Source organism: Ipomoea triloba, chromosome 10 (assembly GCF_003576645.1).
Source record: "Ipomoea triloba cultivar NCNSP0323 chromosome 10, ASM357664v1".
Taxonomy (NCBI): domain Eukaryota; kingdom Viridiplantae; phylum Streptophyta; class Magnoliopsida; order Solanales; family Convolvulaceae; genus Ipomoea; species Ipomoea triloba.
The window spans coordinates 8,831,800-8,845,403 of record NC_044925.1 but is presented as its reverse complement, the minus strand read 5'-3'; positions in this window follow the sequence as shown (position 1 = coordinate 8,845,403).

Genomic DNA, 13,604 nt, shown 5'->3' with positions numbered 1-13,604 from the left:
AAAAAAAAAAAAAAAAAAAAAAAAAAAAAAAAAAAAAAAACCAGTAGTAATTTCAACAATTAAAAACCATGCTGAAATTTTTTTTTCTTAATGCTGAAATTAAAGATTTCTTAATGCTGAAATTGAATCAGTAATTCAAAATCAATCAAAAAATTTTAATTCTAGCCATCTTAAATCAATTACAAATAATTCATTCAAAATATACATGATATTCACTACTACAGAAAACACATTTGACGTCGCCTAAATAACGTCAGTTTTTTAAAAAACCGACGTCAAATAATTATTTATATTTATAATTTTTATAAAAAGGGATACGACGTCTGTTTTCTTACAAAACCAACATTAAATAATTTTTAAAAAAATACGAGAACCATACGACGTCGGTTCTTCTGAATAACCGACGTCGTTAATAATTTTAAAAAGTTAAAAAACATAAATAAATATCTACGACGTCTTGAACCGACGTCATATATATTTTATTTTTTTAATTTTTTTTAAATAAACAATACGGCGTCAGTTCTTTAGAAGAACTGACATCGTAGTGTATATTTTAAAAAAAATTAAAAAATATAATATATACGACGTCGGTTCGAGGACGAACCGACGTCGTATAGTTATTTTATTTTTTTTAAATCAATTAGTACGAGTTTGTTTTTATTTAAAAAAAATCCAACGGCGTCGGTTGAAGGAACAATCGACGCCGTAGATTTTTAAAAAACCTACCCGCGGCTGTCAACATTTAGATCTGCGTTCTTCTTCTTCTAACATTATCGTTCTTCATTCTTCTTCTTCTAACAACAACAAAATTCCACCGGCCACCGCACCTCCACCGCGCACAGCCACTGAGCTTCGCCACCGCGCATAGCCACTGCGCTTCGCCACCTCCCGCCCAGCCCTTCTTCGCCCCCGCACACTGCCACCGCCTGCCCGCCCAGCCACCGCACACCGCCCTCCGCCACCGCGACACTGCCGGCCAACCCCTCCGCCGGTAATTTTTTTTTATTTCGAATTTTGAATTATTTTTTAATACATTATGAATTTTAAGAAATTATTATATATTTTAGGAATTATAATGCATTTTAGGGCTTATAAATTAATAATTTCGGATTTTAAGAAATTATTGTGTATTTTAGGAATTATTTATAATATATTTCGAATTTTAGAAATTATAATGTATTTTAGGGCTTCTAAATTAATAATTTCGAATTTTATGAAATTATTGTGTATTTTAGGAATTATTTATAATATATTTCGAATTTTAGAAATTATAATGTATTTTAGGGCTTATAAATTAATAATTTCGAATTTTATGACATTATTGTGTATTTTAGGCCTTATAAATTAATAATTTTTAATTTTAAGAACTTGTTGTGTACTTTAGGAATTATTTATAATATATTTCGAATTTTAGGAATTATAACGTATTTTAGGGCTTATAAATTAATAATTTTGACTTTTATGAAATTATTGTGTATTTTAGGCCTTATAAATTAATAATTTTGAATTTTAAGAAATTGTTGTGTACTTTAGGATTTATTTATAATATATTTCAAATTTTAGAAATTATAATGTATTTTCGGGCTTATAAATTAATAATTTTGAATTTTATGAAATTATTGTGTACTTTAGGCCTTATAATATATTTATAATTAGGAATTTTAAGAATTAATGTTAATATACTTTGAAATTTAGGAATTATTTTTAATGTTGTTTAAGTTTAAGGAATTATTGAGATATTTAAGCATTATAGTAATTTAAATATTATTGTTAAATTTATGGTATTTTAGTATTTTAATAAATTGTAAATTATTTTGAGATTGTTTAGAATAGTATTGTTATAAAATAATATCAATTTACTATATTAATTTACAAATAAAACTTGTAGGTAATTAGTTAGATTCGGGATTTGTTTACTGATGTGGATAACTCTGTGGTGAGGTAAGATTTTTTCCTATTGTTATTTATGCTTTGGCTTTATATTCTGCATCCGGTGATTAGCCACACTGTGGTCTATGTTTATTTATGCTTTGGTTTTATATTCTGCATCCGGTGATTAGCCACACCGTAGTCTATGTTTATATATGTTTTGCCTTTATATTCTGCATCCGCTAATTAGCCACATCGTGATCTATGTTTATTTATATTTTGGCTTTATATTCTGCATCCGGGGATTAGCCACACCGTGGTCTATGTTAATTTATGCTTTGGCTTTATATTCTGCATCTGATGATTAACCACACCGTGGTCTATGTTTATTTATGCTTTGTTTGTTATTATTATAGTATTTGTTGAATTAGTGTTAACTTAAGTTTAATTAGGATTAATATTATTTTAGATTGGTTCGAGATGGATAAAAGTTGGATGAATGCTTCTAGAACTAATCAGGAATACGAAGATGGAGTTAAAAAATTTATTAACTTTGCAAAGAATAACCTTCCGGGTAGTAATGAAAGGTTCTTTTGTCCTTGTAAGAAGTGTTGTAATCAGAAAAGGTTATGTGTGAAAGACATATATGATGATCTAATCTGTTATGGGATTAATCCATCTTATACAAAATGGATATGGCATGGTGAAAGCAATGTGGCTACAACATCTAACATGTATGTTGACAACGAAGCAAATGAAGATGATGAGTCTGAAGATCAATTGGATAAAATGTTTCGCGATGTTGGAGAGGAGTTCACCGATCGGTCAAACGAGTTGGATGAATTATTGAAGGATTCAAAATTACCTTTGTGACCGGGTTGTAGTAAATATACTCGATTATCTACTCTATTAAAATTATTCAACTTGAAAGCTGAGAATGGGTGGAGTGACAAGAGCTTTACTGCGTTACTTGAGATATTAAAGGATATGCTTCCAGATGAAAATGAACTTTCGAAGAGTACATATGGTGCCAAGAAGATTTTGTGTCCCATGGGTATGGAATATAAAAAGATACATGTTTGCCCTAACAGTTGCATATTGTTTAGGAATGATTACAAAGACTTGCATGCATATCCAATATGTGGGGCATCTCATTTCAAAACAAGAGAAAATATTGCTGGGAAAGTAAGTTTGAAAAGTCCACCAGCAAAAGTTATGTGGTATCTTCCAATTCTCTCAAGATTTAAGCGTATGTTTGTTAATCCAAGCGACGCGAAAAACTTAACATGGCATGCAAATCAAAAAAAATTTTGATGGCAAGCTTCGACACCCGGCTGATTCTCGTCAATGGACAACATTTGATAATGCATTTCCTGAATTTGGTCACGAGCCGAGAAGTCATAGGCTTGGACTTTGTACTGATGGTATGAACCCTCACGGGAACCTAAGTAGCAAACATAGCTCGTGGCCAGTTATGTTGGTAATTTATAATTTACCTCCTGGGTTGTGTATGAAACGCAAATACATATTATTGTGCTTAATGATTTCTGTGCCAAAACAACCAGCAAATGATATAGATGTCTTTTTGGCGCCTTTGATTGAAAACTTGAAAAGTTTGTGGGATGAAGGTGTGTTAGTGTTTGACACATACCGAAAAGAGAGTTTTAAGTTGCATGCAATGCTTTTCTGCACAATCAATGACTTTCCAGCTTATAGAAACCTATCTGGATATAGTGTCAAAGGACATAAGGCATGGCCCATATGTGAAGATAATACATGTTATCATCAACTTGTTAATGGCAGAAAGACAGTCTACATGTGGCATCGGAGATTTCTAGATAAATTTCACCCTTATCAAAGATTAAAAAAAGCTTTCAATGGGGTACAAGACTATACAGATGCTCCATAACCATTAGCTGGGATTCAAGTTTATGAACGCGTAGAGTGTATCAATGTTACTTTTGGTAAGACTCAAAAACTTAAATCTCAAAGAGGTAAGAGATCAAAATATAATGTTGAGGTACCATCAAATGAGAAGAGTCCGTGGAAAAATGAATCAATATTCTTTGATCTTCCATATTGGAAGACACTAGATGTCAGACATAGTATTGATGTGATGCATGTTGAGAAAAATGTGTGTGATAGTTTTGTTAGAACTCTTTTAGACATAAAAGGTAAGACTAAAGATGGTATCAATGCTCTATTGGACTTGATTGAAATGGGTATACGACCTACATTAGCTCCACGCAGTGGTGATAAGAAGACATATTTGCCTCCAGCTGCTCATACTTTGTCAAGAAAGGAGAGAATCAGTTTTTGTGAATGTTTACGTGGGGTGAAGGTCCCACAATGGTACTCATCAAATATCAGTAGATTTGTTAATATCCAAGATTTAAAATTGGTGGGATTGAAGTCTCATGATTGTCATGCCTTAATGCAACAACTATTGCCAGTGGCTGTTAGAGGCATATTGCCTAAAAAGTTGAGATATACCGTCATCAGGGTTTGTTTCTTTTTCAATGCAATTTGTGCAAAAGTTATTGATCTAGACAAATTAGATGAATTGCAGAATGACATTATAGTTACACTGTGTCAGCTAGAGATGTATTTTCCACCTGCGTTTTTTGATATCATGGTTCATTTGCTTGTACATTTGGTGAGAGAGATTAGAGAGTGTGGTCCAGCTTATTTGAGGTGGATGTACCCATTTGAACGGTACATGAAAGTCTTAAAAGGTTATGTGAGGAAACGATATAGGCCAGAAGCATCTATTGTTAAAAGTTATATTGCTGAAGAGGTTATTGAGTTCTGTACTGAATATTTGGCAGGGGTAGAGGCTATTGGTGTTCCAAAGTATCGACATGAAGGAAGAATTGATGGGAAGGGTCATCGACATCCCAAAATGCATACTATGTCTCGTGAAGATGTTGAGCAAGTACACTTGTACATCTTGCATAATACAAGTGAAGTCAAACCCTATTTAGATGAACACAAGGCCTTAATTAGGGAGCAAAACCCCAGAAGAGCAGACATGTGGATTGTGAGCGAACATAATCGTAGTTTTACACAAAAGCTCAAGATGAAAAAAGCACTATGCAAAATAGTGGAGTTTCTTTAGTTGCCAATTCAATGCATTTCAGTAGTTCAAAGGGTAAAAATCCTGTAATTGCATAATTGTCATATAATGGTGTGATTGAAGAAATATGAGAGGTTGATTATGTGAAGTTCAGGGTCCCGGTGTTCCGATGTAGATGGGTAGATGGCAAACATGGTGTGAAAGTTGATGAGTTAGGATTTACTCTTGTATATCTTAATCGGGAAGGTCACAAAAATGAGCAATTCATAATGGCATCCCAAGGGAAACAAGTATTTTATGTTAGTGATCCTTCTGATAAAAAATTGTCAGTTGTTCTTCATGGGAAGAGGCAAATTACTACAGATGGGAATGAAGATGTTGGCTTTGATGTTGAGGAAATACCACCATTTTCTTCATGTTTATTGCTGACTATTGTAGATAATGAAATAGATGAAGTGCATGCATCACGGGATGATCATAATGAAGGGATATGGGAGCATTGATTATTTCATATAATGCTTTAAGTTCTTATTGTGTTTTAAAGTTTTATTATTGTAATATATATATATATTCATTGTCTAATAATTTTTCTATTTGAACAGGCATATGGATTCATCAAATAATCCTACTGATGATAGTACTACCTGAGGTACTGGTTCAACTCAAGGTAGTGATACTAGTACTAAGACGAGAGGTGCGACTCATTTGAAGAAAGTCTTTCTAAGGCGTAATACTTTAGGAAAGAAGCCAGTTCAATTTGATGGAGTGCATCCTGTTGGGTCAACCGGAGCGGAACTTTCAAGTTATGCGGCATTAGTGACACGTATTAACGTTCTGATCACAATAAAGTCATGGGCTAATGTTCTAAAAGATACTAAGGAGAATGTTTGGGAAGAAATTATGGTAACCTTTTTTTAGATTTAGATTTTTATTTACAAAATAAATTTATATAATTGCATTGGATACTAATAAATAATTTTTTCTTGTAGAGCACTTATGATATTCCCAACACAGATGATATGAAGAAGCATTGGATAGAATATGCGGGTCAACGGTGGAAAGATTTTAAAACAAAATTGGTTAGCAAGTATATATATGGTAATTTGTCACATAAGAATCCATGTGATGAATACATATTCCTTGATCCAGAGGCATGGAATGAGTTTGTACAGCTTCATACAGGTGCAGAATATGAGGTATCATTATTCTACTATCAATTGTTAACTCAATTTGTTAAGTTTGTTAATTATGTATTGCTACTTAATGTTTTCTTTTTATGTAGGCAAAAAGAGAAAAACATCAAGAAATACAAGCTAAGAATATTCATTCACATAATTTATCTTGAGGAGGTTATCAAAGATTGTAAAAAATTATGATGGATGAGAAGATGAAAGAACAACAAGAAATTGCAGATTCAGATCCATCACATACAATTAGTCATCCATCTCCTCCACGTAGACAAGAAAAGTGGAAAAGAGCAAGAATGGACAAGTCTGGAAATTTTCACAATGAAGCGACTAGAGTGGTCGTAGAAAAAATGGTAAGTTATAATTTTCTTTTCTATGTTAATAGGTAATTTTCTTTACACATACAATTATTAAGTATTGTTTATAAATGCTAGGATTCTCTTGAGATGCAAGCTTCTCAAGGAGAATTCGTTGCGTTAGGAAGACAAGATATACTATCTGCTGCGCTAGGTACCGATGAGCATCCTGGCCGTGTTAGAGACATGGGAAGAGGATATGGCATAAAAAGTGTATTTGTTCATGCAAAACTTCTTCCTCAAACGCCTACAGAAGACGTTAAATGAATGGTTAACTCTGCTGTTGCTGCTGTTGAAGCACGATTTGAAGAACAATTAGAAGAACGATTAGAAACACGATTTCAAGAACGATTAGAAGCACAGATTGCTGAGATGATGCAACAATTCAGTAATATGCAGACTCCCCTTCATCAAGCTGCACAATCAAGGCAATGTGATGTCATATGTGAGCATGTTTCACCACAAAATGACAGTCAAAAAGCTAGTTCTCCAGACCCTTTTGCTGATTTACCGGCGGTAAGTAATTGTTTATAATTTATCTTATTATTATTATTATTATTATTTATTAAAAAACATTTTCTATGACTCTTTATTAATTAATGCAGTTAGGAGCACGATGTCAATTGTACTTGGAAGACCCTATTAGACATCTATTAGCATTTGGGATAGCCTACACTGGTGGACAAGTTCATGGGGTTACACTAAATGTAGATCAAGTGAAGGTGAGCGTAGACAAAGTCATTGATCCATGTGCAAAGGTACCATTCCCCACCAGTGAAGTTCAGCTTGTAGGTTCTGCATTTCAACAGTTTATTATTTGGCCAAAGAAGCTGGTAGAGTTATGTACTCAAGCTGATAAGATATGTACGCTATAAATATATTTGTATTTAAAATAGTATACAATTTACTTTTTAAAAAAATAATAATTGCTCTTTATATTAAAATGCACAGTTAAAAGGAAAGACCAAATCGACTTTTGAATCAGTTGTGAAATCTCATCATCATGAATTGACTTTAGCTGATCCGGATTCTTTGAGTAGAACATGCAGAAAGGCATAAAAGATTGCTTGTAGTCTTGAACACAATGTGGTGACGCAAATGCCTCATGGTGTTGTGGGTAAAATTGATTATGAATTACAACTTGAGAGTTTGGAAATCATGCGCTTATTGAATATGGATACCTTAGATATTTCTATTATTCAGTTCTTTATAAGGTAATAAGTTTTTAGTATTATTTGATCAAAATAGTTTTAATTTTATTTAGGCTAAAGTGCAATCTAGCACCATAAACTATATCCAATTATTCATGCCGCACCCTGAACTTTCATATATATATATATCGAGCCACAAACCAAAAAAAAATTCACCTAGAACTTTTAGCAGGTTTCCATGAACTTTTAGCAGGTTCCCATGTCTTCTTGGTGACATGGCACAGGTTTCCCATTGATGTGGCATTTCTTTTAACCTTATGTTGTCCATGTAAGCATTTACATATTAAATATAAGAATTTAAAAAAAACATAAATAAAAACCGAGAGAAATCTCTCTAAAGTTGCCCAAACCTAATCCCCCCCCCCCCAAAACACATAGAAAAGAAGAAAGGCGACAGTAGCTCCCTACGAAAAACTGTGAAGGAAGGCAATATAATATACATGTATGCTTCTATACTCTTATTTTCAATACTATTTCTATTCTATACTTTGTGTTCAACACTATTTCTATGCCCTAAAGTGGATTTAGTGGGGCCATGCCTGCCATATGTGTATAAATTGTTTTTATAATGGACAAAATTACATATTTTTATTTGAAAGTGTGTATAAATTTTTGTTTTTGTGTGATTGTGCGAATAATATATATATATATATATGTATGTATGTATGTATGTATGCATGTATATATATGTGTGTGTGTGTATGCTTTTAACAGTGATGTCCTACTAGTGCTAGAAAAGTAGAAAAAATACATAAAAGTGTTGTTTATAGTTCTGCATTTATATATGAAATTAGCTATTAGACCATTAGTGTATTAATGAACCAATTATAAATAATGTAATTAGTAAATTATTAATATATGAAAATTATTCTAACAGTAGAAAGATTAATGAGTGTCCTATTATTGTACAAAACTAGAGTTTATAATAAATACAAAACTAGAATATAATGATTTTTTTTTAAAATTTTTTTACTAGTATTCTTGGAAAGTGGGGTCCTATTTGTCTTTTTGTCAGGATGAATGAATCTGTGGAATTAATAATTCACCATGGGGGTAATTTTGTGCATAACCCTAGGACACAATATATGGATGGGGAGACTGATGTAGTATGTATGGACCTAGACTTCATATGTTATCCCCATTTACTGAAATATATATCAGACCAAAGATATGGGAAAATAGTCTCACTTACTTACAAGTTGACCTCTGAACCCTTTCAAGCTTTAAAAGTATTACACAATGATGCTAGTAGTATACACTTAGCTCATATTGCTCGTCAAAATAAAAAGTGTGAGATTTATGTTGAACATGGAGTAGATGAGCCTGAAGTGGTGGGTTTAAATTTACCGGGGCCTGAAGGGGGTGAAGTTGAAGTTGAGGATGTGGTTGAGTCAGATTTAGGGGGTGAACATGGGGGTAGTGAAGTTGGGGTAGATGCTGAAATTGGGAGTGAAACTGAAAGTGAAAGTGAAAGTGGAAGTGACAATAATAATGAGCATGGTACTAAGGGTGATAGTGGCCAAGAGAGGGATCAGAACACTACTCCAAATCAGGGTAGGGATAAGAGAAAAAAAAGAGCAAGAGCAGATGATGAAATTGTACCTCAATATATGCTACCATTAGATATTCCTTTAGAGGATGCCCAAGATTTTGAGTATTATGATTCAGAAAATCCACCTACAATTGAAGAAGAAGTGCAGAATGATGAAAGGAATGAAGTGCAGTCTAAGTACAGTGATAAGTACCGTAAGTATAATCCTAAATGTGATCCACCCATTATTGAATTAGGTATGTATTTTGATGATAATATGCAATTCAAGCTTGCTATGATAAGTTATGCTGTACACACAAAGAGGGATTTATTTTGGAAAAAAATGGATTAAAGTATGTTAGGGTAGAATGTCTCGGAAGGGGATGTGCATTTCATGTTAGTGCAAGTTGGGAAGATAGAACTAGGTGTTTTCAAGTGAAATCAATTATGTTGGAGCATAGATGCAACTCTCAATTCACCTTAGGGATTGTTAGTCAGAAGTGGTTAGAATGGAAATATGAAGAAAAGGTAAGGCAAAATCCTACTATTGGTTATTCAGAGTTGAGTAGGGTCATTAAAGCTGAGCTGAACATCAATATCATAGTGAGTATGTGTAGAAGAGCAATAATGAGGATGCGTTTTTTCCACTTTTGGTCCTATGACTTTAGTGTTTCCGTCAATTTAGGTACACGACTTTCATTCATGACATAAGTAGTGCTTGATGACTTTGATTTTTTTTTTTTTCACTTTTAGTCCTTGACTTTGATTTGTTTTCCACTTTTAGTCCTATTGGCCATCCGAGCGACAACTTTTAATTGGAATCAACAAACTATTGTGCCATTAAGGGTAAAAGTGTCTTTTGATAAAGCCCTAAATATATTTATAAATAAAATCAGAGAAAAAAATAGGAAAAAGAAACATTATTTGCTTGTTTTGTTTCGCTTTTTAAGTGACAACTTTTAATCAGAATCAACAAATTGTTGTGCCATTAAGGGTAAAATTGTCTATTCATAAATTCCAAAATACATTAAATGTTATTTATCCTTAATGGCACAACAGTTTGTTGATTTCGATTAAAAGTTGTCGCTCAGTTGGCCGAAAGGACTAAAAGTGGAAAAAAAATCAAAGTCAAGGACTAACAGTGGCAAAGAAATTAAAGCCAAGCACTACTTATGTCAGGAATGAAAGTCGTGTACCTAAATTGACGGAGGCACTAAAGTCATAGGACCAAAAGTGGAAAAAACTCTAATGAGGATTCTAAAGAAGTTGGATATAAGATATGAGAGTCAGTTCAAGAGGCTTAGAGACTATGTTCAAGAGTGCTTAAATTCGAATCCAGGTTCTACTGTGAAGATAAAAACTACAAGAACTGTTCCTACTTCACCGTTGGTGTTTGAGAGGATATATGTATGCTTTAATGCCATGAAGAAGGGATTCTTAGCGGGATGTAGGAAGTTTATTGGACTTGATGGATGCTTCTTGAAGGGCAAATTGAAGGGTGAAATCCTCACAGCTGTTGGTAGGGATGCAAATAATCAGATGTACCCAATTGCTTGGGCTGTAGTTGAGATTGAAAATAACTCTTCATGGAGATGGTTTTTGGAGCTTCTGAATGCAGACTTGGGCATTACGGACAACAGTGAATGGATTCTAATGAGTGATCAACAAAAGGTAAATAATCAAATTTCATTTTCTCAATCTGTTTCTTTGTATTTTTTGAATTTGATTGTATGTATTTACATTCATTTTGCTTTGTTTTGTGGCATATCTTTTGTAGGGATTATCTAAGGTCATTCAAGATCTATTCCCTAGAATTCAACATAGAAACTGTGCTAGGCATGTGTATGCCAATTGGAGTAAGAACCACTGAGGGAAGGTACTAAAGACTCATTTCTGGCAGATTGCAAAGACCCCAAATGAAGCACAACTTGCTGAAAATTTGAAGGCTTTAGAGAAGATAGATGTTGCTGTCCGTGTTGATCTTGACAAATATCCTATGCAATTTTGGTGCAAGGCTTACTTCAAGGAAGATGTGAAATGTGACATGGTAGATAACAACTTGAGTGAGGCATTCAACAAAACTTTGTTGAATGCAAGGTCAAAGTTCATAATTCCAATGCTTGAGGATATACGGGTGGCAACAATGAAGAGGGTTGCAAAGAAAAAAGCATGGGCTCAAAATTGGAGAGGGAATTATGGGTCATTGGTTATGAAGAAACTGAATGAAAGCATACTTGGGAGTGTAAGTTGGGAAGTGGCATTCAATAGAGTTGAGGGGTATGAGATTAAAAAGGATAGATTTCAATTTAAGGTAAATTTACAATTGATGACCTGTTCTTGTAGGCTTTGGCAGTTGACTGTATCCCATGTCGTCATGGAATTTGTGCAATATTTCACAAAGGGCATCAGCCTGAAGAGTACATACATGAATGCTATAGTAAGGAGCTGTACTTAAAGACATATGAGCATGTAATCCAGCCATTAAATGGGGAAATCTTTTGGCCAAGGACTGAAGGTGATGAAATACTTGCTCCTATTCCAAGGAAGATGACTGGTAGGCCAAAGAAGAAAAGAAAACTTGAAGAAAATGAAAAAATAAGCAAAAAGTGAGTGAAGAGATTAGAAAGTTGTCTAGAAAATGAAGAATTATGACATGTCAACTATGCAAGGGAAAGGGACATAACAAACGATTTTGTCCTACATTGTCAAGCCAACAAGTAGAATCTGCCGGTTCTTCCTCTGTTAGAGGAAGACGAAGACCATCGACTATTGTGAGGGGGGGGGGGGAGAGGAAGTGGAAGTGGAAGACGGACAGACTTGTCTCAGGAAAGCTTTGTTGGAATGTCAGGTAAATAAATTGAACACAATGCAATTTAAATAATTCATGTAGATGACTGTTAGCAGTTTATTATTAATTGACAGTGCTTTCTTCTTTTCTGTAGCTTGCATAGAGTGAAGCTCAATGGAACTATGAAGGCAGATGAAGATTGATGGAGCCACTTCTTTTTTATTTTTTGTGTTTTTATTGTTAACTAGCTAGTGTTTATAGCTACTGCGTATGTACGATTTTGTCTTTTGACTAACTAGTGGATTATGCATTGGCAGTTTCTTTTGTTTTGTTCTTGGCAATGTATATTGTTTTTTTTCGACATTTTATATTAGTAACCTGATTTTATTTTTAATTTCACTTGGCGGTTGTTTAGTTGTTGACAATCTAAATGGTTTTATGTGGGTGAGTAAGGAGTATACATTCAAAGTGCTGGTGGATATATTTATGTAGAAAAGATACTAAACAAAAAAAAATCATTTCTATAAATTTGGAAAATTGAAAAAATACTAAACAAAAAATTAGCCAAAAAATATAAATTCTGAAAAAAAAAATTGAAACATTGGAATTGCAAAATTGAAAAGTATACATTATGAAAATAAAGAGAAGAAAATTCTGGTTATTTTAATATAATAATTTTTTTTAAATTATAAATATGTAAACGCTTACATGGACAAATTAAGGTTAACAGAAATGCCACATGGACAACATAAGGTTAAAAGAAATGCCACATCAATGGGAAACCTGCGCCATGTTAGCAGGAAGACATGGAAACCTGCTAAAAGTTCTAGGTGGATTTTTTTTTTTTGGTTTGTGGCTCAATATATACTATATGAAAGTTTAGGGTGCGGCATGAATAATTGGATATAGTTTATGGTGCTAGATGGCACTTTAGCCTTTTATTTAACATAATTATTAGTAATTTATATGATTGCTTTTGATTGTGAGTAGGGGTATTTATAAAGAATATGGTTTTCAATCACAAACCAAGTATGGTTTTTTAGATCCAAATTAGATTCAACCGAAACTGACGACTAGAAATGGGAGGATCAACTATATATAAGTGAAACCATGGGATATGGTGAGACGAAAGATTGCTATTTAGCCCTATATAATTTCGAGTAAACATTTGATTATGTTTTAAAATACATCAATACCTTATATATAATATACTATAAACTAATAAAATTCTTATTTGTAAGGGGCATTGGATGTTGATGGCTATTTGTCCTAAAGTACATGAAATCTATTGGTTTGATTCCCTTGGTCATCTGCCACGTGAGGATATTAAAGATATAATTGAAACGTATGTAAATTTATAAATATAATTAATACTTATTACTAATATAGTGATGTCAATCATTTATGTATATTTTATATATGTCTTATATTAATAGGTCTTTGAAGGCAACAAGCATAATAGGTGGAAAGAAAACAAGTCGTCAACTAAAATGGATTACATGTTCGGTAAGTACATATATCTTATTATTGTTTTTTATTAATAAAATCTTAATTATATTATTTACTTCAAATGTAGTGTGTCATAC